At 41.8% G+C, this 21,879-nt stretch overlaps 1 protein-coding gene across 2 annotated transcripts in view; it reads right to left on the bottom strand.

The window, feature by feature from the left end:
• The window catches only part of LOC149316638 (tenascin-R-like), a 539,652-nt gene that overhangs the window by 247,359 nt on the left and 270,414 nt on the right, over window positions 1–21,879 (bottom strand). For both annotated transcript variants that reach the window (XM_089515968.1, XM_089515969.1), the window contains exon 2: window positions 6,046–6,146. The gene's annotated coding sequence lies outside the window, so the exon portion shown is untranslated. The remainder of the gene's footprint in view (window positions 1–6,045; window positions 6,147–21,879) is intronic.

Genomic DNA, 21,879 nt, shown 5'->3' with positions numbered 1-21,879 from the left:
TTGTCTGACCATACTACTTGATTACAGAAGGCCTAGTAAATTAACAACAGTTGGCCCTCCACATCTGCGGCTTTGACATTTGTGGATTTGATTATTCATGGATTAGATTAACATATTCTCTCTAGGAATTGCTAGGTCCTCCAGTGGAACTCTGTGGTCAACTTCTGCCAAAAGTCATGCTGGAAGATCTAGAGATTCCTAGATAGACCATTTCTCTTGGCATTTGTAGGTCATCCAGTGCAATTCTATGGTCAGCTTCCAGCAGATGTTGACCAGACAGTTGCCTTGGAGGACCTAAATATTCCTAGAGAGGTGATCTGTCAGGTAAAAGAAAAAAATTATTTGCATTTTCTCCACTTATATGAGGGTCATGTGCCCCTAAGCCTAGCAAATGTGGAGGGTCCACTGAAATTAAATGTCTGCTCTGAGGCTGCTACGTTGTAATTGTCTGGTTTGGAATATGAATTTGGCATGCTTATAAAAAGTATCGACTTTCTGATATCTAGTTCAAATCCCACTTGGGCAATAAATGGGGGCTTTTTGTTTTTGTTTTTGTTTTTGCTTTTGTTTTTATTGTATGATTTATGTAACTTTTGTATGGTTTTAATGAATATTGTGTATTTTAATTGTTGTAAACCGCCCTGATCTTATGGAAGGGCGGTATATAAATAAAATTTTTATTATTTATTATTTTATTAAATTTCATTGAGTTGCCTTGAGTAATCCAAAAAATTTAAAAGAACTTTACCTTCTTGGTTTATAGCTTCCACAGCCTTTCAGCCAGCAAGGATGATCATGCTGGCTGAGACAAGGGGGTGATGAGGAGCTGTGGTCCTCAAAAATAGCTTTTCTAAGCTCTGGGTCAGTCACACTGTCTCTCAGCCTGCCTACCTGAGATGGTGGTTGAGGATGCAGAACCATATTCACTGTTTGAGATTGAATGGTTGAGAGTGCAGAACCATGTACATTGGGAGGGGGGAGCGTGATGTAAATGCAAACAAATTACCATACATTTCAAACTTATTCAGTCATTGCATCCCAAAGATTTTCTCTTAGCATAGAATGCAGTGTGAACCAGACAAGAACTGGATATGTTCTGTGAGGCTTTTATGGCAGAGTGAATGGCCATAACAATGCAAAGGTGTTGTTGGGTGCAGTTCTCAGCATTCCTTGTCCTTGGCTATGCTAGCTAAGAATGTTGGGAGCTGCAGTTTTGCCAGTCTCTTAGTAATCCTGTGGCTAATGTTTTAAAAAACGAGTGCTGTGTATGTGTGAAGAGCCACTCAATTCCCATCCAAGAGTTGTCTTACCTGCAAACAATGAGAAATGTCCTTTGATAAATACACAGCTTTCCAGGATGCATGTATGTGTGTGTTTCTGCAGTAGGTGAGGTGTGGGTGAGGGCTGAAGTCTCTGAGAGAAAATACTCTCTGTGTCTGCACTGAAGACGTATCATTCTTTTGTTGTCTTCACTATGGGATCAACTCTGCAGATGATCCCAACCCTGCTGGAAGATAAAGGGTCTGGACGAGAACTCTACACTTCCCCTAGAGATAACTAGCATACCTGAGGAAAAAGGCACCCCAGACTATGGGCTTATCCAGACAGGGGAAAAGCCTCTGGGTGTATCGAATCTTTGTAGTTCATTTTGTTTTTATTTTACCTGCATATTCATATTTTTCCCATCCAAACTCTTTCTTGAAACATCCTGGGTTTCCCTCGCTTCCCCCTCCCTTGGGTTTCCCCCCCTCCCATTGACCATGTGTCATATCTAGTCAGAAAATGACTTTTGCCATCTTCCACTGAGCCCTTTTAATTATTATCCAGGAGTTACAGTCACAGAATCATAGAAATGGAAGAGACCTCAAGGGCCATCCAGTCCAACCCCCCGACATACAGGAAGACAGAATCCATGCACTCCCGACAGATGGCCATCCAGCCTCTCTTTAAAAACTTCCAAAGAAGGAGACCCCACCACACTCCAAGGCAGTGTATTCCATGGTCCAACAGCTATTACCACCAGGAAATTCTGCCTAATGTTTAGGTGGAATCTCTTTCCCTGTAGTTTGAATCCATTGCCCCATATCCTAGTCTCTGGAACAGCAAAAAACAACCTTGTTCCTTCTTCAGTATGACATCTGTTCAAATATTTAAACATGGTACTTCTTAACCTTCTCTTCTCCAGGCTAAACATCACCAGCTCCCTAAGCCACTGCTCATAGTGCATCATGGTTTCCAGACCTCTCATAATTTTGGTTGCCCTCCTCTGGCCATGCTTCAGCTTGTCAGTATCTCTCTTGAATTGTGATGTCCAGAACTGGACTTAGCATTCCACATGAAGTCTGATCAAAGCAGAACCGAGTGATAGTATCACTTTCCTCAATCTAGACACTACAATCGTATTGATACAGCCTAGGATCATATTAGCTTTTTTTAGCTGCTGCATCACACTCTTGACTCATGTTCAGCTTGTGGTTTATTAAGACTGCCAGATTCCTTTTGCATGTACTGTTGTCAAGATGCATATCACCCATCCTGTATCTGAGCCTTTCATATATTTTGGGGGGCAATGTGTTAAAGTGTTAATCAAAGTGTTAAAAGTGCTCAATCAATATTACACTAGTTAAGCATTAGGATTATTTCTTTTATTGCTAATGCTCCCCTTTGCCCCACTTGAGCTTTGTTAAATCTTCTGTCCTGGGAACAATCACTGCATTTCTTGGAAGCAGGCATCTTAGCTAATTCTGGGATAATACAGCTAGCCAACCACGGGGGGCAGGGGTACATTACATTTTGGAAAATGCTGGACTAAGTTAAACTGACCTGGGGAGTGGGAGAAAAAAGTCATAGTAAGTGCCAGGAATTCCCTGGGAGTACTTCATGATGGGAAAAATGTTGTGTAGATATAAAAACCTCACCAAAAAACCCAAATAAAATGGAACAAAAACATTCCAGTCCATCTGGATGAGCCCTTTGTTTTGAGCTACTTTGATTGCATTCCCCCCCCCCCCCAATATTTAACATGCTAGATAAACATAAAAACAAGAGTTTGCTTTTATATTGCATTCTTTCATATCCAAAGGTTTCATATCTCAGTAAACTATAAAACAGTCCTGTAAGGTGACCAGTATTTTCTACGTAGCGTGTGGGTTGTTGTTGTTGTGTGTGTGTGTGTATGTGTGTGTGTGTATTAAATTGAGAAAACTGTGGACTATGCCAGCTATCCTCCAGATGTTTTTGCCTACAGTTGCCAGAAACCCCAGAGAATGTGGTCCAGAGTCAGGGATTCTGTGACGTGATGTTCAAAAATCATGAGTGACAAAGTTTGATAACCATTCATCTATGCTCTTTGCCAACCTTGTGGGTTTGTGCTGTGGTGAGATTTGAACTGAGACCATAGTCCATACATACAGACAGTGAGCTGAATCAATTTAACAGTATTAACTGCCTTCAGAGAGGGAGTCACACCTCAGCTCTATAACATCCCAGCTCTGTGTTCAACTGGTTGCAGTCCCCTATACAGGGCAGCTCATCCATATAGGCGAACTAGGCAGCTGCCTAGGGCCGCAAAATTTAGGGGCAGCTTGGGGGCTTTTTTGTATATTTTTTTGCATAATTAAACAATATCAAAGTGAAAACTCATTACAGCAAGTATTATGTTTCTTTGTATAATGGCCAAAACATAAATGTGTGGCCCCCTGTGTCCATTTCTTGCCTAGGTTGGCCAAATACCTAGAGCTGGCCTTGAGGCCCAGCAAAAAAATACCAACATAGGATGACAGGAGAACGCATGCATCGGCTTCATGCAGAGCTAGTACATGGGGCAAATGCCCCCTTTGCCCTCTAAGTGGACTGAGATATAAGCACCAACTTTAACACCACTTTGCAAAGGTTACATTCCTTTGGGTTCTGCCATAGAAACTTCTTAAAGGAATAAATTAAAAGTTTCTTTGGAGAACATTGTGCGTGGAGTGGTGGGCAGGGGAGAATATTTAAAAGAGGAAAGCATGCCAGCAAAATAACTAATGCTAAGAAGAGTTTTGCACACTCTCAACCATTTATCATATCCACAGTGGGCATCTCACACAAAAAAAGAAATATGGAACATCTGGAAACCTCGGAAATTAAAAGAAAGCTCAAGTTTCTTTTTTCCTTCCACCACACCAAGAGTTATGGCAAGCACGGTAGGGATGTGAGTATGTTTTATGATAGGCTTTTGAAGCTCAGGAAATGTTCAGTTAGGTTAGTAAATAATTCAAAAAATGATTTGTGCTAGCCCGTCAGAGAGCAGGTAATGCAGGAATAAAGCATGCACCCCCGGCATGAGTGAGCACAGTAATATGCTTTTATTACCAGTCACGTAATAACTGGCATCCTTAGGTACCTTATTAAAAATAACATTGTTAGCACTATTGCCTCCAGATGTCAGCAGAATGAATCCTTCAGTTTTAACCTTAACCCCAGCAAAATCCAATGCTGGAGCTAGCATTAGGGAGCTGTTGCCAAGCTCCAGTTCTCTGCAAGGATTTCCCAGAACTTTCTGGCCTGCCATAGCTTACTTGCCCATGCACTTGGAGATGAGCAGCAAAGGCCATGAGGAACAGCCAACACTGCCCCTTTTGTATCTCAGCAGCATTAGTTCCCACAACTGCTATCTGAGCACATTCCACTGGAGATTATGTGGCCTGGTGTTGTGATCTAAATGTACAATGATATTCAGTGTTGGTCTCCAATAAAGTTAAACTGGCCAACTTCTCATCATCAGATCTCCTCTGTTTTTGGGTGGCAGGAGAAGAAGAGGACATTGCACCTATAATACCAGTCTTGCACAATTTGCCATCCACCAAGTTGAATTCAAATTTGACAGGCATGCATTTCAGTCTTTGCAGAGCTTGGAAGCAAGTTAGTGTTGCCAAAGAGAAAATTGGGGACAGCTTCTGTCCCTTTAGCGATTGTGTAGAAGAATTTTTACTCCGGCAACCCTAAAGTAAGAAGTTCCTTGTAATTAATTACACCAACAATAATCATGATATACTATATATACTTATGTATAAGTATAGACGTTTTAGTCATAAAATTGACCCCAAAACCTGAGTCAACCTATCCACATGTCAATATAAGTACTGTACTTTAACTCTTATTTAAAAAGGAACCATGTCCTGGTGAAAAGCAAGAGCATAATCTGTCCTGGAAGCACTGACCCCCATTTGTTCTCTCATTCATCCAGCTTTATGATGACAACAAACAGTTGTGCCTGCTGGAATTTTGTAAGTTGTTTGGCATTTCTCTGCATCATCCTTTAGATCGTTAGTTTTAGCCCCTAAGTTTTACCCTCGACTTATGTATGCGTCATCTCAAAATCCTTAATTTTGGCCCTAAAACTATCTTCAGATTATACATGAGGTCAACTTATAGTTGAGTATATACAATAACTACAATTATATTACAAGGTTATATTTTCTGTGGTGGGTGCCGAGGGAACAAAGAAGAGTCAAGGGGAGAGTATATTTTATGCCTCAAACCAATGTCATCATGACATTCAGATGCTTCCCTCAAAGTAACTTAATTGGTTACTTCTGAGAAGCTGCAAAATAAGGGACCCTTTTCCAAAAAATTATAATGATATTAGTAACTAACTGATGAGGGAGCTTGGAACTAAAAAAAAAACCTTTTTAAAAGTAGTTTCTAAGCTTAGATCCTTTGTAGGTGTTTGACACATCCTCTACTTAATTCCCAATTTTTGTAGTTTTGCACTTATACTATCACGTATGTTTGGCTACTTGTGTTCATTGTGTCACAATTTGCACAAAGCATTATGCACAGATAAACCTTCGGCCTTTACAATACGCCAAAAAACAAAAACACTGAAGAGACAAGAACGTTGCAGCTAAAAAGATGGGAGTCCTCTGCTGGAAGTGAAGTACTTTATGGAGAGAAAAGAGTTGTCTACTACTTGTTCCGTTAGGACTTTTCACTTGAACTGAAACTGTAAGTCAATGCACACTCTGTAAGAATAAGAAAGGGAAAATCAAGAAGGCTCTGTACCTGCTGAAACAGTCTGTTTGATGTTCACCTCTCTGACACGCTTCTTGATTCAGTTCCACAAAGCAAGCAGATTCTTTATCTAGTCAACACTTCCGAGCCACCTGGAGAGAGCAAAAAGACAAGGAAAGGATTAAATCTTTCTATTCATACTTTGCATTTTGGAAATGTTTTCTTTAAAAAACAAAATCACTGTAACAACCAGAAGAATTTTCAAAACTGCTATGGCCCTCCTCCTTATAACCTGCAGTAAAAGTAAAAATTATACATTTTGGTTTCTGAGCTAACTTCCCTGATGACATTTGTCCGCAATTCAAGAGGGTGGTTAGAAACGTACTAGTGACCTTGCACTGTCAAAATGAGAGCATTTCGGTTGGGAACAGAATTACTAAGTACATGAAAATGCTGACTTTGAACTTTATTGCACAGGCCCTGGAACGGGCCTGTCAGTATCTAAAAGGGAACATTATGGGGATGGGAGGCAGCAGATAATGCTGTTTACCGCACAGCGAGAACGCTGTCGCCGCCACTGATCGTTCCCATCACATTCCAGATGCATCCCAGAGGGGGCGATTTTCAGGAACACTTCTCAAGCATTCCTGAAAATTGCCCCCGGGGAACACATCCGGAATGCATGGGAATGATTGGCGGTGGCGGTGGCGGCACCGTTCTCGCTGTGCAGTAAACAACGTTCTTTGCCGCCTCCCGTCCCCATAATATTCCCTTTTAGAATGTGACAGGCCCGTTCCAGGGACTGTGCGATAAAGTTCTAAGTGGAAAAAATATACATTTCCTTCTGAAATCAGTTTGAGAGAGGGTCAATTTGGCCCTAGGTCACAGCTGGAGTACATAGCAGGCTTGAACTCACATATCATGGTAAGAAGGAAACTACAGCTAAATTATCCTAATTTATCATGTATTTTAAATAGGGATAGACCTGAGCAGGTCACATATCTGTCCTCATAAAACCGATGGGCAGGGTGACCGTCTCTGGGAACAATTCATATGGGAACAATGCTTGGGGACTACACATCAGTGATACTTGGGAACTCTGATAGGAAGGGTCAAATCCTCTCTTGTGCCCCACCTCTACGGGGAATAGTGAGAAGCAAATCTTGGAAGAGTGATCTTTTCTGCTGTGGGCAGTAGGATGATATTTACAGTCTCTGTCCATCAGGGATCTCCATTGGAATGAAGAGTTGCAATAAGGACTCTTCTGCTTGTTAAAATGCAGCTTGCTGGCAGGAGGAGGCTGGAAATATTGGGAGATTATCACACAGGAAATCTGTGGTGGGATAGATGTGGGCTGTAAGCATCTGGAATGGATCTTATTGCATGGCTGGGAGCCCAGGCAGTTGGCAGCCCATATCCAACTTCTTGTGCAGCTTTTCATGAATGGGAAAATACCATTTTTGAAAACCTGCAGGACAAGCCCGGAGAAGCCCGGATTGCATAAAGGTTGCCTACTGCCCAGCCATGGAGCAATGTGATAGGATCCATCTTTGAGATATAGATCCTATGTATATCTTGGCGGGACTTTGCTGTATGATAATCTCCCGAGCAGAAATACATCTGAGCATATACAAAATATTTTTCTGCCAACAGCATCACTGCATCCTCCCTGCCTCTCCACGTCCTATGAAGACAGAAGTATAGTCTGCAAAGATCAGTGATGGAACACATATTTTGCATGCAGCGCTTATTTTATGTAGAAACCAAGGATTTTATTTCAGTTTAAAAAACTGAATTATGGCTGCCAAATTCAATTTGAATTTGGGATACATCCAGATTTTATCACATGTGTTTTTGTCGCCAATGCTGCCGGGCAGGTACATCCTAGGGAACATCCGAGTTCAGCTGGCTGATTTGCAAAACCAGGAAGCTCCTGGCTTTGAAAAGAGGCTGGCTGAACTCAGATTCTAGGTGGATGTTACCAGGAAAGCACCCGCCCAGTGGTGGCAGCAGCAAAAACGTGTGCGACAAAATCCGGATGTGTCCCAAATTTGAATTGAATTTGGCAATGGTAATTCGGATTTTTAAACTGTGTGATAATCTCCCCAAATAGTAACAAACTATGTTTTGAACATTGGACTACAACTGTAACAAATTGCTTTTAAAAAAAATATTTCCCCAAACTTTGGCTGTGCTTAGTATCTGAGTGGATAATGCCTGGTGAAGTCAGATGAGGAGCAGAAAACATAGGAGGAAATAATGCATTGTTATTCCATCATTTTGGCCCCTCAGTTTGAGAAAAAAGTGCTTTTCCAGAAGAATCTGGAATGGAAGAGTCTAAATGCTGAACTGTGAGATTAGTCCATGAGACCTAGTAATCTCTAAAATCAATTTCATCACATTTTTGGATGAAGAAAGCTGATCCTTTACGATGATGGCAGACCATCAACAGGGAAAATTCTTCATCCCACTCATCCCATCTTGAAAAATAGATATAGATAAATACATATTCCCTTTCTCATCCTCTTTCCCATCCCTCACTTAATGTACCTAAACTTGATTACAGCATATGTTCCAAAAGCTACAAACAGGCATAAATCAGATGCTCCTCACCATCTGGCATAAGCAGAACCATTTTGCCTGCTCCTTGAATATATGCATCTACCAGTTTCCAGACCCACCACAGTACACTGGCTCTTTTAGAAGTGATTCATATTTGATATCACATTCCTGCAGAAGGCCAGAAATAGAAAGGAACCTGTTAAACTTCTAATAAGATAATTGCTTTAGAGTCCCAGAGGGATTATAATATGCTAAAGGATGAAAACATACATACAATTCTCTTGTAAGGGAGGCAAATGTTATTTGCTTCATTTTACCCATGAGACTGTGAAAGCAGAAAGAAGACTAGCCTGATAGAGAAAAGTGTCCTAAACTACCCTGGTGAGGCTGTTGATGGAACCCTTTTGGCAAGAAAAGCTATTCCGTAAAACCTCAGCCATCCTTCTTTACCAAAGGCAGTTCATATTTTCTGGTACCTGGGTTGAGCGGTGCTTGGAAACAGAGACTGTAGCTATAAAATAGCAGCTGTGCTACTAATGGCTATGGCTTTTAATCACACCAAATGTGAGGGCAACTGGTTGCTGCTGCTCTGCTGTGATGTACGGCAAGGTACTAAATCACAGGTAAAACATTTCTCCATCATGCAGAAAGGTGTATGAAGTAGTGGCACCAGAAAACTGCAGCAACAATGGGCCCAAACAGACAGGCCAAAATAAAGCTGCTTCAGGTCACTTTGGAGGTATGCTGTTTAAATGACACATGCATCTTAAGAGGCCAGAAGCTGCACCAAAGCTGCACTCCAGTCCTGTAAATGCATCATTTCAAAAAAGGGAGGACAATGAGCGAGTGATTGTCTTAACAGCTCTGCCATCTAGATATTTGTCTCCCCCTAAAAAGTGCCAGACCTCCTCTTTGTGTATCCATTGTGTAAGTTTCAGCTTAGACAAAAGATAGCCATCATTGTTTGCCAGGTAGCCATAGCCTGAGGATACGTTCAGGGGTATAAAAGGACCCCCGATTCCCCTGAGGCTGAGAGAGATTGAATTGCCAAAGGTCACCCAGGGCTCCTTCCCACTTACTGTATACTCTGCTTCCTGATTCGCCCTTGCTCCTTGTTGGAAATCAGTTCAAAAAAGTCCCTGGTTCCCTCTATAAAGCAGATCTTTTTCTTACCCCAGTGTAATTGTTTTCTTTTTTGGCACGGTTGTCATCCCCACTACTTGCGCCACTTCAAAAACTCATCAAGGACATAAGTGGCAGCCTAGACTCTAGGTGGGAGGGGGGCTCTGGCAGGCACCTTTTGACAAGCCTGTGCTGGGGGGCGGGAGTGCCAGAGGAGGAGGAAGGGAAGGACAGGGATGAGGGGGATGGAGAGGCAAGGCATGGCATGGGGGTGTCAGAGGAGGAGGAGGAAGGGAAGGATCAGGCTGAGGGGAATGAAGGCAAAACAAGGCATGGTTGGCGAGGACGGAGAAAAGGCTGGGGAGCAAAGAGCACGGGCTGGGGAGGGGACACCACAGCTGACATATTCATTTCCCCATCCCCACTGGTCCCTGATGGTCTAGCCAGGGGTTCGGCTCAGGTGCTTCTGCATAAAGGAAAAGAATTGGGAGGCGGAAGAGGAAGGGGGATACATTTTTTAAAAAATAAATAAATAAAAGTAATTGATAAATTGATAGAATGGTTGAGCAATCTAGCAATTCATCGATTAATTTTATTTATTTAAAAAAAGGCAGCACTCTGTGTGTGTGTGTGTGAGACATCCCTGGAGAGGGATGGTAAACACCCCTCTGTCATTTGTCCCTTCCCTCAGAAAGAATCGATTCTGATCTGGCGTCCCCACTTATTGGACACACTTCAGAATTGATTCTTCAGAAAAGAATCACTTTGAAACTAGTATCAGGACCCCCCCCCCTTTTTTTTTTTTGTATTTGCCCTGCTTTATCGTCAGTGAAATCGATTGAATAAGGATCAGAATCGATTTCAAGTGGGAACAAGGGTCACATACACCCATCTGAGATTTGCTGAAAATTGTAGTGGGAATGAGGCCCCAGTGGGTTTTATTACCGAGCTGTGAGTCGAACCCTAGTCTCTAGAGTTGTACTCCAACACTCCAACCACTGCACCATGCTGGCTCTTTAGGAAATCAGCTTCTTCAGCGAAATATTTAACATGATGATAAGAGCTCCGCCCCACCTTATTTCATAAGAGGGGGAAAGTTGTGGCAATTGTAAGTTGGCAATTTGTTGTGTCAACTAGCACAACAATCTGCCACAAAGCAAAGTAGCAGAGATCTCACTATAGTTGAATGTCTTGGCCAGCACTAGATTTCAGAGCCAAAATCCTGTGTGAGATATGTGAGAAATTACATCTTATAAATTGAGTTTTGTAGTAGGCCTATATAAGCAACTCTTAAACAAGCTAAATGTTATTACATCACAAAAGGTGTTGAACTACCCTTGATAAGTTATAATTGTAATGTTATAATTGTAATACCTTGAATATTGAAAAAAGAAAGGGAATAAATTAGAAATGACCAGGCAATTGCAAATAGTTACTTCTAAATTCTGCTCCAAAGGTGATATTTACAAAGCAGTACACAGAGCAGTGGAAGATATTTGAGCAGACTAGGGCTGTTTCCCCATTTTTACTGAGGGAATACATTTGCCCAAGGCTCTTTTCTTAAGAATCTCAATAAAGTCTCAGTTTGAGTACTTTTTAAAAGCTGAGATACTTGGAAGATGACAGAATAAAGTATTTGTTATCATTGTTATCAATTCATTGTTGTTGTTAACTGCCAACAACTCAACTTCTACTTAAGGCAACCCCATGAGACTGCAAAGTCACCCCATCCTCAGCAGTCCTGCTCAGGTCTTGCAGACTCAGGGCCATTGCATCCTTCAGTCTATCCATCTGCAATTCAGCCTTCCTCTTTTCCTACCGCCTTCTACATTGTCAAGCATTATTGTCTTTTCTAGTGAGTCATGTCTTCTCATGATATGGCCAAATTACAACAGTCTCAGTTTAGTTGCCCTGGATTCTAGGGAGAGTTGATTTGCTCTAGGGCCCATTTATTTGTCTTTTTTGCAGTCTATGGTATCACAAAATTCTTCTCCAGCACCACATTTCAAATGAGTTGACTTCCTTCCTATCACCTTTTTTCACTGCCCACCTTTCAATTCATATCGTTGTAAAATTGTGCTCTGATCATTATTTTCTGAAGTGGCATAGGGTCTATGGTATTTTTTTACCTATTGAACACTGTTTATAGATTTCATTAAATGATTAATTCAACACCTTGAGCTATCATAACATCTGATTCTTTTGTAGCATATTGATCTGGAATCTTTGGTGTATGCTTTGGTGCATTTTTAGAATATTAATATTTGTCTGGCTTATACAGTTGATGGATTCTGTAAACATAATGAAGAGATCTTGATATCTCACATTTTGGTTGCTTAGATTTAATTCAGGTATTTGCTCATTTGACTTTTGACAATGAATTAATGTCCTTGGAATGTTGATTTTAAATATAAACCACATGTATACAAATATTTTATAAATTTAAAGCCACATCCCTTTTGCACAGACAAAATATTGTGATGGGATGTAGGGGATAGTCCAGGCAAATAATGATCATTTAGAGGAAGAGTTAGACAAGTTACCTCTGACATGAATTTAGCCAGGTGAATCCCAAATCAAGAAGTTCAGTTCATTTCCAAGTCATGCCAATTTTTCCTGACTTGATCATCCAAACCCTATCCTGAAGAAACACCTCTTCCACCATCAGTCCTGCCTCTATTTCCTTCAGTCCAGTACCACTGGCTGGGCTTGAATGGTGGTCTGGATGTTGCAGAACCAGTTGCAAAGTACAAAGCAAGGGAAGATTGGTAGATCTCTTTTCTGCTCTGGAACCTGAGACTCTTCATGGTACTGGGTCAGTAGGTTATGTATGTCACATTCACAACTGAGGGAAATATAGTTTCCCAAAGGGCTTCTATGATGTTAGTAAATTAAACTTTTCAAGAGCTGCTTGAAACCTGATGGACTGATATGCACTTCCTACCCTTTGCCATACTTCCAATTATTACTAGTGTACCACTAAAAAGTGGGATTTAAGGGAAGCGATGAGAGCTGGAGCAATGTGAGCGGGCACTTTGATTGCTGAGCCTGGTTGCGTATGTGTGCAGAGGAGGTAGAAAGGGTATTGGAACTCATTATTATTTCACATGGATAAAATTAAAGTCAGAAAAAAAAACTATGTAAGTGACTTGCAACTTACAAGTCTCCATTAAACTTGTCCTTATCTACCCTAAATATACATTTTGGTGACATAACTACTTTGTGGTCAATAATGTTATCATGTCTCAAGATTGAATGAGTCTTCTCTTTCACAGGCTGTCCAGAAGAAAGAACTATATCCCAGGATGAGAGAATGACTTCACTGTGTCATACTTCACTTGAAATCTACTCTGCCCAATTACATGCCTGCCACGTTCCAACTTGTGATCTGCCAGGCATCAAGCTGAAGCACTCAATAGGCCTAAGAATTCTGGAGTGGTAGCAGCAAGAAGAAAGGTAATGTGGCATAAAGTCCTAAAATGGAATGGGCAACTTTTGTGGGTTCAGGGGCCAATTTCCTGGACCTGGAAAACTTGAGACCCTACGGACTAGGAATAAAAAACCAAATAAAAAGTGGCCAGAAGCCAACTCCTTGTTTAGCATTTTTTAGAAATCCTAAACAGAACAGAATTTGCCTTCATAGAATCATAGAATCGTAGAGTTGGAAGAGACCGCAAGGGCCATCCAGTCCAACCCCCTGCCATTCATGAACTCTCAGTTAAAGCATCCCCGACAGATGGCCATCCAGCCTCTGCTTGAACATGTTTAAAAGTGGAACTGCTGGTCAAGGAGGCCTCCAGGCATGGCAACTTACCATTTTGCTAGGAGAAGGGGGTTGGGGTTTGGTTTCCTGGGTTCTTCCTTAAGCCATACCCTGCACCACCCACTTTTTGTGCCAAAGTGGTAAACGTGATTAAAAGGAGCAGGATACCCCATCCCCTATAGATATTTGTACAGCTTTTATCCATTGGCCCTAGCCAATTAGTATGTTTCTCAGTTGAAGATATTTTTAGCTATTTGCATTTTTTAAATGTGCATATTATTTTATGTGTATTTCATCTGTCCAAAATATATTCCCAGCCCTGCAAATGCATGAAGGACTCAGACAAATTGCCTGCTGTTTCACAGGAAATCTCAGAGAGGTTCAAAGTAGATACCTGAATTGAGGATCTCAGCTCTAATAAAAGTAATTCCCATTCCTAGATCCTGATTTGCAGTGTATATGTGTGTGTGTGGTGTGTGCATGTGTGCATGCACACACATATGTGTGTGTGTATGTATGTATAGTTGCCTCCATTCAACCCTGATTCATGGCAACCCTGTGAGGGAGACATCTCCAGGGACATCTCCCATGTCCTCCATGACTGAGTATGTCCATTTGGGAAGCAGTCTTCCTCTCTGCTACCCTATACCTTCCCCATCTTTATTCTCTTTTCTAAGGAGGCATGTCTTCTCATGATGTGGCCAAAGTACGACAGCCTCAATTTAATGATCTTGGCTTCCAGGGACAGTTCAGGCTTGATCTAGGACCCATTTATTTATCTTTTTGGCTGTCCATGCTATTCTCAGCACTCTTTCCAGTACCACATTCCAATGAGTTAATTTTCTTCCTATCCACTTTCTTCACTGTCCAACTCCCACATCCATACATGGTAGTAGGGAACACAATGCTTTTATGATTCTAACTTTGGTGTTCAGATGTATTTCTTTAGTCATTAGGATATTGTCTAATTCAGTCATATCTGCCCTTCCCATTCCTAGTTTTCATCTGACTTATTGACTACATTCTCCATACTGAACAATGTTTGATCAAAGTTATGGGAACTCTTTAACTATTTCAATTTCCTCATCTATAGGCTGAATTTATATAGATCCTCTGTGGTCATTATTTTTGTTTTCATTATGTTCAGCATTAAACTTGCCTTTGCACTTTCTTCTTTGACCTCTCTTAGTAATATAGTAATATTCCTCAGTAATATATATGTGTAGGGTGTGTGATAAATCTCCTCTGATCTCTGTTGATCTGAGCAGTACCGAATAAAACCCCTTCTCAGTGGGCCGTTTCCACTACATGTAGCTGTTGATATACAGTATTAGAAAAAAAATTGCAGTGAATTTATATGAGCTTCATGAATTTAGCAGAATGACTTTCTGCCAATTTGCTTCCGTTTCTGGGAATCTGCTGGGCCTGTGGATGTCATATCTATGCAGTCCAACCAGAGGCCTGGAGATGCTTCTAAATGTCTGATTCCTGCCCCTGCTTGTTTTTGTCAGATCCCTAGGGGGAAAAATTATGCCACTCTGCCTCATCTCAAGCTCCTTGTTGTAACATGGTTCAAAAACCAGTTTTATGATCACCAGCTCTCTCTTGCATTAAAAAGCCTCTGGTGTAAAGTGGTTACAAGACTGCAAAATGTGAAATGCCACATTGAAAAAGGGAAGACCTCGGAGAGCACTTAAATGCAGTTTAATTACATTCGTTCTACACCAGTCAGGGGGGCAATTTACCATCCAGAGTCATATGCTTTGCTCAGAAAAGGGAAACTAAACACATGCTTTGCCAATGATGATTTTTCCCAAGGATACAATCTGGCTACGTCTTAATGTGTTTATCATACTTGTTCAGATGCTCTGAATAAAATGTCGCTTTGAATACAGGGTGTAGGTTTTGTACTTCCATCATGATAAAAAACAATAAAATCCAAAATCCACCATGCTACTCAGGACCCATATACATATGCTTATTCTTTTCTCTCTCATAACAACCCTGTGAGGTAGGCCAGCTTGTCAGATAGGTTTATTATTATTTACGGTAACCTTGCCCAGAGTCACCCACCAAGCTTCATGGGTGAGGAGGGTTTTGAACTCATTCATTGCAGAAGACTGGCTATCGGGTCTAGGCTCATTTTTAGAGATGATGGGTCTCTGTTCTTGTTGCCTCAGCTTCTAGAAAAAAGATTTCTATTATTTGAAATTAATTATACCAATTTGCAATGGTGTTGGTGGCTTCCATGTCAGGGGTGGGACCAATGGTTCCAGCTGTTAGTCCAAACTTGCAACAAGCTGTCCAAGGTTTTGAATTTATTCTAGAGAGAGCATTCACCACTTTGGGTATCTCATTTAAACTTGATTTCTAAAATCTGGATTCACCAATCCACAGAAGGTACCATCTGCCACTGCAGTTGGAGAATGAACTTGATATTCCACTCCTGCCTCCACCTCCGAAAGGTGAAGAAGAGTAATCTGGCCCAATCCTGTCTTATAAAAGCTCTTTGGCAAAATAAATTGCTGGCCAAAGGTCAAAGCAAGGTAGTTATGTCATACTTGAAATGGAAAATGTTAAGAAAAGATCAATTGCTACTCTTAGCTCTACTGGGACTCCACATGTTCACTGCCAGTAGATGTTGGATGCCCATCTGTGGTCACTTTTCTCTCTCTCTCCACAACACTTGGTTCTTGAAATGTCATTTTGAAAAGCAATTTTTTTTTAAAAAAAGTCTAAATTGATATATCAGGATCAATGAGTGCAGCCAATGGAATTTGCAACATACGTCAAATAGCTTCCAAATTACTTTCTTGCTTAGAAGACTTGGGAGGAGAAAGGACCTGTACCAGTAATCCTCACAAGAATCCCCTTACTATGATAGCTGCTGATTCTAAAAAACAAAACCAAACCAGCAGGCAATGGATAAATAATAAAAATGGGTTCAGTTGATGGTTCACAGAATGGAAATAACTATTGTAAAATCTAATAGACATTACTGTCAAGCATGAAGAGACTCTGCAATGGGCAGTTCTGGGCTACATGGAATAGTGGAATGACCCAAACTCAAATAGTATATGTTAACAAAAATGGAGTCCCATGCTTCCCCGTCCCCGGTATTGTTCTTGCTTTAGCCAGATCAGGTGGAGGAGTGATGCTTGTTCCTCCTCAGGTTGTTCTTCAGCTCAAAAGCACACCTTTCATAGCCACCCCAGCCATGCAAAAGCTACCCTGTCCTAAAGTTAATGGGACTAATATCCAAAGTGCTTTGGTAGAAATCTCACAAGCAACTCTTCCTTGCACATAATAATGCAAAAATGTAATCAAAGTAATGATTTTGAAAAGATCAATTTGCTGGCCCACGAGCTGCATGAGGTGGCTGCTGAATTCTTTCTCCATCTGTTTGAACTTTGTTTTGAGACAACGTTATGGACTCACTGAATGCATAGTGGTCTGACCCAGGTCACAACAAACTTCATTTGCTGGGAATAGACAAGAAGGGTGAGCCCTGTTGGTGGTTGACGTGTCTGTTCCAATCACTAGCAACCGGTGCATGTGGAGCTAGGCGAACTTGCTTTTACACTAAGACACACACTGGGAGGAGAACTGGCCTCTACCATACCACCTTCCCTTCCCTCTTTTACTACAGGTATTTTTTTCAGTGACTGAGTGGAGACAGGAAATGCTTCAAGAGATCAGGTAGGATAGGGAAGAGCCTTTTTCTCCCCTTTTGTGTGTGTGATGCTTGTTATATTAGCTCAACCTCTGTTCTTTGGTTTGTATCATAATGTGTCAGATCTGTGAGCAAATTCATCTTTTCCCTACCGCCTCCCATTTTGAAGTCTTGTTTCCGCCACAGTAATAAGTCAAGAGTCATTTCCTGGTCTGTACCTACTCCTGTGCTCAAGTGGGGGAACTCTTGATGTAAGAAGCAATACAGCACAGTTGATGACTTCCCATCCATCATTCCTGCCTCTGTTTCTATTCCGCTCTTCCTTGGCATTTCCAGAGTTTCCCATTCATTTCCCATCCAGGCATGGAACAGGTCAGGACTTCTATACCAGACCATTCCTTAGGCCATGCTGAATCTTTGTACTGATCTATGACTCTTTGTGTAGCTTTTGCATATAAGGCATCTCTGCCTCTTTGACTTCCATGCCAAATTTATGAGAACAGACAATGTTTGGAAATGGTTTTCTGTAGGAATTAATTCATTTTTAATCAGCTGAGCATAATGATTTGATATAAATGATCTTTCTGAACAGAGGTTAATCAGCACTGAATGGGCCTTTTTCATTATGTTATTTAGAGAGGTATATTATAGAAATACTGTTATAGGCCTTAGTTAATCATCTGTTTGTTTCACTGTGTACACAGTTTTAATGGACTGCTCAGGATTTAATGCATGGAAGGTTTATTTTTATTATTTGTAGTGGATTTAGTGCTGCCAATAGGTGCAGGATTGATAGTGCTGAAAGTAGAAACCATCTATTTACTCATATTCTAGCCTTCCCTTAGCATTCGCAGCTAACAAAAACAAATGCTGCAAAAAGCCAGCCTTAAAGGAGCCTTTTTTGTCTCTGTGCTACCAGTGGTATGATGAAACAGTCTGAGACTTTTATTTATGCCACTAAAAAAAACCCAGAACTTTGAACATGTTGGGAGTGCTATTTGAACAAATCTTCCTCCTAAATAGAATTAAGATTTCTGTCCTAATGCATAATATCTAAAGCACAGAAGTATATAAATAATTCTAGTACATGTCATAAATTGTGAATTTCAGAGGCATTTCCCTCCTCACAAGCCTTAATTTTTCTAGTTTTCTCCTTAAATGCTAGTTTCTGTTTCCCAGGGTTGTGGACATTGTGTAAGCAATGTTCATAAACGTATCTACTTCCTGACTCCCCCAATGGCCTCTTATTGCTTGTTCCTCCCTATACCTTCCCTCACTCAGCCAGCCTAATGCCCCCTGACTCACATGACCCACACTCCACTTTCATGTCTATTCCTTGTTTTTAAATAATGAAAGCTCACAAAAATCTCCAAGAGGGATTTAGAAACAAGCATGAAAATGGAGAGCATTTATCCCAAATGTCCATGTACACTGCATGATGTGGTTTCAATAGCAGCCCTATTGTGATCACAGCCCTTTCATTTGCTGAGCACAAAGTAGAAAGGATGAGGCCAATCCTTTTTCTCCCCCCGCCATCTCGGCTTCCTCCCCATGTGCTGGGCAGGTGAGGTTGACCTCACTTCCTCAGGTAGCTGGCACCCCTACTACACTGGGGTGGGATGAGGTGCCTCCTGCAGCACTGCAGGGTGTAGGTTGAAGCAAGCTGGTATCCCATCCTTGCATGGTGAATGTTTTAATGAAACCTTGTTTCTCTTGCTCACGTTCTACTTGTTCATTCTAGTTTATAAAAATAGATTCTCTTTTTGGTAGAGGATCCTTTCCATTAGAAATAATCCATTAATGGCCTCCCATCTATATACTGTTTAGATATCATTTGGGGGTCAAATGCCTTCTTCCAATTCATGACAATATCGGATGGTTAGGTGGTACTCTATGGGCATGCTGTGTGTGTGTGGTTTTATTGCCCCTTCCTGGGATTTTGTCATGGCCAGTCACGAGGAAGATTTGGAGGACGAGGAGGAGGACTTGGCCCCTCAGGTTCAGGGGAAACCTGAGGCTGAGCCAGGCCCCAGCTCTGCCCTGCCAGGTCCCAGCTCTGCTCTCCCAGCTCCTGGAGAGTTGGCTCAGCCAGGCCTTAGCCCTGTTTTATCATCTCCAGTGGACCCTGTAGTTCAGCAGCCCAGCCTTTCCCTAGCAGAGGTTCCAGGCCTGGGAGACATAGAGCAGCAAGATACTGAGGTACCTACCTTCAGACAAAAAAGGACTGAAAGGGAGTGCCTTTGGCATTCCCGAAGGTTAGCTGAGAAATGCTCATTAATCACCCTGCAGCTGCGATAAGGAGCTGGCCTAATATAAACACTTGACAGATGCCGAGCCTCTTTGTCAGAGTCTATCTGCATTCCTTTGGTGAAAGCTCCCTCGGACTTTGTTGCCGGATTCCTTGCTTCTTAGACCTCAGATAGACCTAGACCTCTTGACCTTGGACTGGACTCGTTGACCTACTCTCTAGCACTCTTGACCCTGGACTGGACTTGTGGAACTGCCTTCTGGAACCCTGGACCCTGGACTGGCTTTTGGTTTTGCTCTATCAGACCCTGGACCCTGGATTGTGCTTTTGGAACTGTTTCTTTGCTGCTGTAAAGCTTTGCTTCTGTTTACCTTTGCCTGGTACACTCTTATCAGCTGTCTGTTGGCAGCTTTCTTGGACAGATTTCCTTGCAGGGCAACCTCAATCTATTTCCATTGGTTGAGCCAGAAAGGTGCTGTGTGGAGTCATGCCTGACCAGAATCTCCCCCCCCCCAAAAACAAAAAACAAAACAAAAAAAACACCCCTGCTCTGATCTTTCCCTTCTTTTTCCATTCCCTGGTAGAATTTTTAAGTTAAATTTTAAAGCTTGGGTAGTGCTATACCTGACATACTGGGGATATCATCATTACAACAGTGAGTGATCATTTGCAAGCTGAAGGAAGCACATACAATGGACGTTATCAGACAAGGGAAATTGGAAGTATAATCCAATGGCAATCTGAACACAATCATGGGGTTTAACATTATTGCATGATAGACTACCACACGCAATTTTGGGCAATGGGAAGTGAGTTCGAACGCAATCATGGGGTTTCACATTGCGTGAGAGGTGATCACACGCAATTTCGGGCAATGGTAAGCTATTTTCGGGCAATGGGAAGTCAGTTCGAACACAATTCAAATTCACGTAAATTTGCTGAACTAGTGAATTCACATGAATGTGTTCTGGACCCACTTTCTTTTCATTAGAAATTAAGAGAAATTCCTCCCGTGTGATAAACTCCAATGTGTGTTCTGCTCTCCAGCATTTCTTCCATGACTTCCATGCCACCAGTGCATGTGTGCAGATAGACTTTGGAGCATACAGGAGTGTGGGGTGTGGCAGTGTTGGGCTACATGTCAACAGAACAGCAAGATCTTTCTGATGGTGGGGTGAAGACTCTGGGGATATGCATTCTATGTTAGACTGAGAGTCATGGGTTCTTTCTATATTGCCCAGGATACTCTGAAGGCAGCCTGGAGTATCCTGGCCCCAGGGCTGCCCCACCCTTCCCCTGTAACCTCAGTCCCTCTGTTCTAATGCCAGGTGGCTGTTTATACACACATCCACTGTGCCATCTAGTGCTGGCACTGCCTCAGCATGTCACTCACTCATGGCTCAGAACAAAGTGGTCAGCCAAGGTTGGGCACCTTGTCCTGACCTCAGAGTGAGAGATGCATGGCAGTGGCTCCATTGCCAAGCAGCACAATGGGATGTGTTCTAAACAACTGCCTGGTATCACAACAGAGGGTCCAGATATTCCAGGAAGATCCAAAGCAAACAGGGAGTTTGTTTAGTCTGTATTAAAAGGGATATACTTAAGAGGGGTATACTGTCCAGACTCTGGAATACTGTGTCCAGTTGTCGGCACTTCAGTTCAAGAAGCATATTGAGAAGCTGGAGCGTGTTCAGAGGAGGGTGAAGTGAAGTGTCTGGAAACCAGAGAGGAACTGCTGGACCTCATCCCCTTTCCCTCCACCACTCCCTTCTCCTTTTGTGTCATGTCTTTTTAGATTGTAAGTCCGAGGGCAGGGAACCGGCTAATTAAAAAGTTACAGCGCTGTGTAAATTTACAGCGCTTCATAAATAAAGGTTAATAATAATAATAATAACTATGCCCTATGAACAATACATCAGATGTATTTTGCTCCCCTGCAGAATGTCTGGAAACCATGCCCTATGAGGAGCTGGGTATGTTTAGCCTGGAGGAGAGACAGTTAAGAGATGATGTGATAGCCCTGTTTAAATATTTGAAGGTATGTCATGCTGAGGATGGAGCAACAGGTTTCTCTGGAAGGGCCAGCAGAGAAGGTGGGAGCCTTGGGATCCCTTCCCTCCATCAATTCACCCCATCCCCTACCCTCTGCTACCTCATAGGCCTCCCATCCTCCCTACTAAAAGTGTGGATTCTTTAAGACAATTTGCAGACTTTCCATGGTTATCCATGAGTATGAATATTGGCAAGTCCTTCCTTGAAAGGGATTCATTTTGGAAAGAATATATCAGGTGTATTTTGCTCCCCTGCAGAATGTTATTCTGTATTTCTACAGCTGCTCAACAAATCGGTATATTTTTTACAGAGATGGATATATGCACATTTTAAACCCATTTTAAACTGTGATACACTAAGTTGATTGTGTTCTTTGCAGACCATGAATGGATAATTATAAGGGACTCAGGGGGCACATTGGCTGGATGGCTGGCTTCCCCTACTGTATCTCCATAAAACACTCTT

This window comes from Sceloporus occidentalis, unplaced genomic scaffold, assembly GCF_023333645.1.
Source record: "Sceloporus occidentalis isolate IW3139 unplaced genomic scaffold, rSceOcc1.0.p SCAF_3, whole genome shotgun sequence".
In the NCBI taxonomy this organism is placed as follows: Eukaryota; Metazoa; Chordata; class Lepidosauria; order Squamata; family Phrynosomatidae; genus Sceloporus; species Sceloporus occidentalis.
Note: the sequence above shows the minus strand (reverse complement) of the source record. Positions and strands in the feature narration are given on the sequence as shown.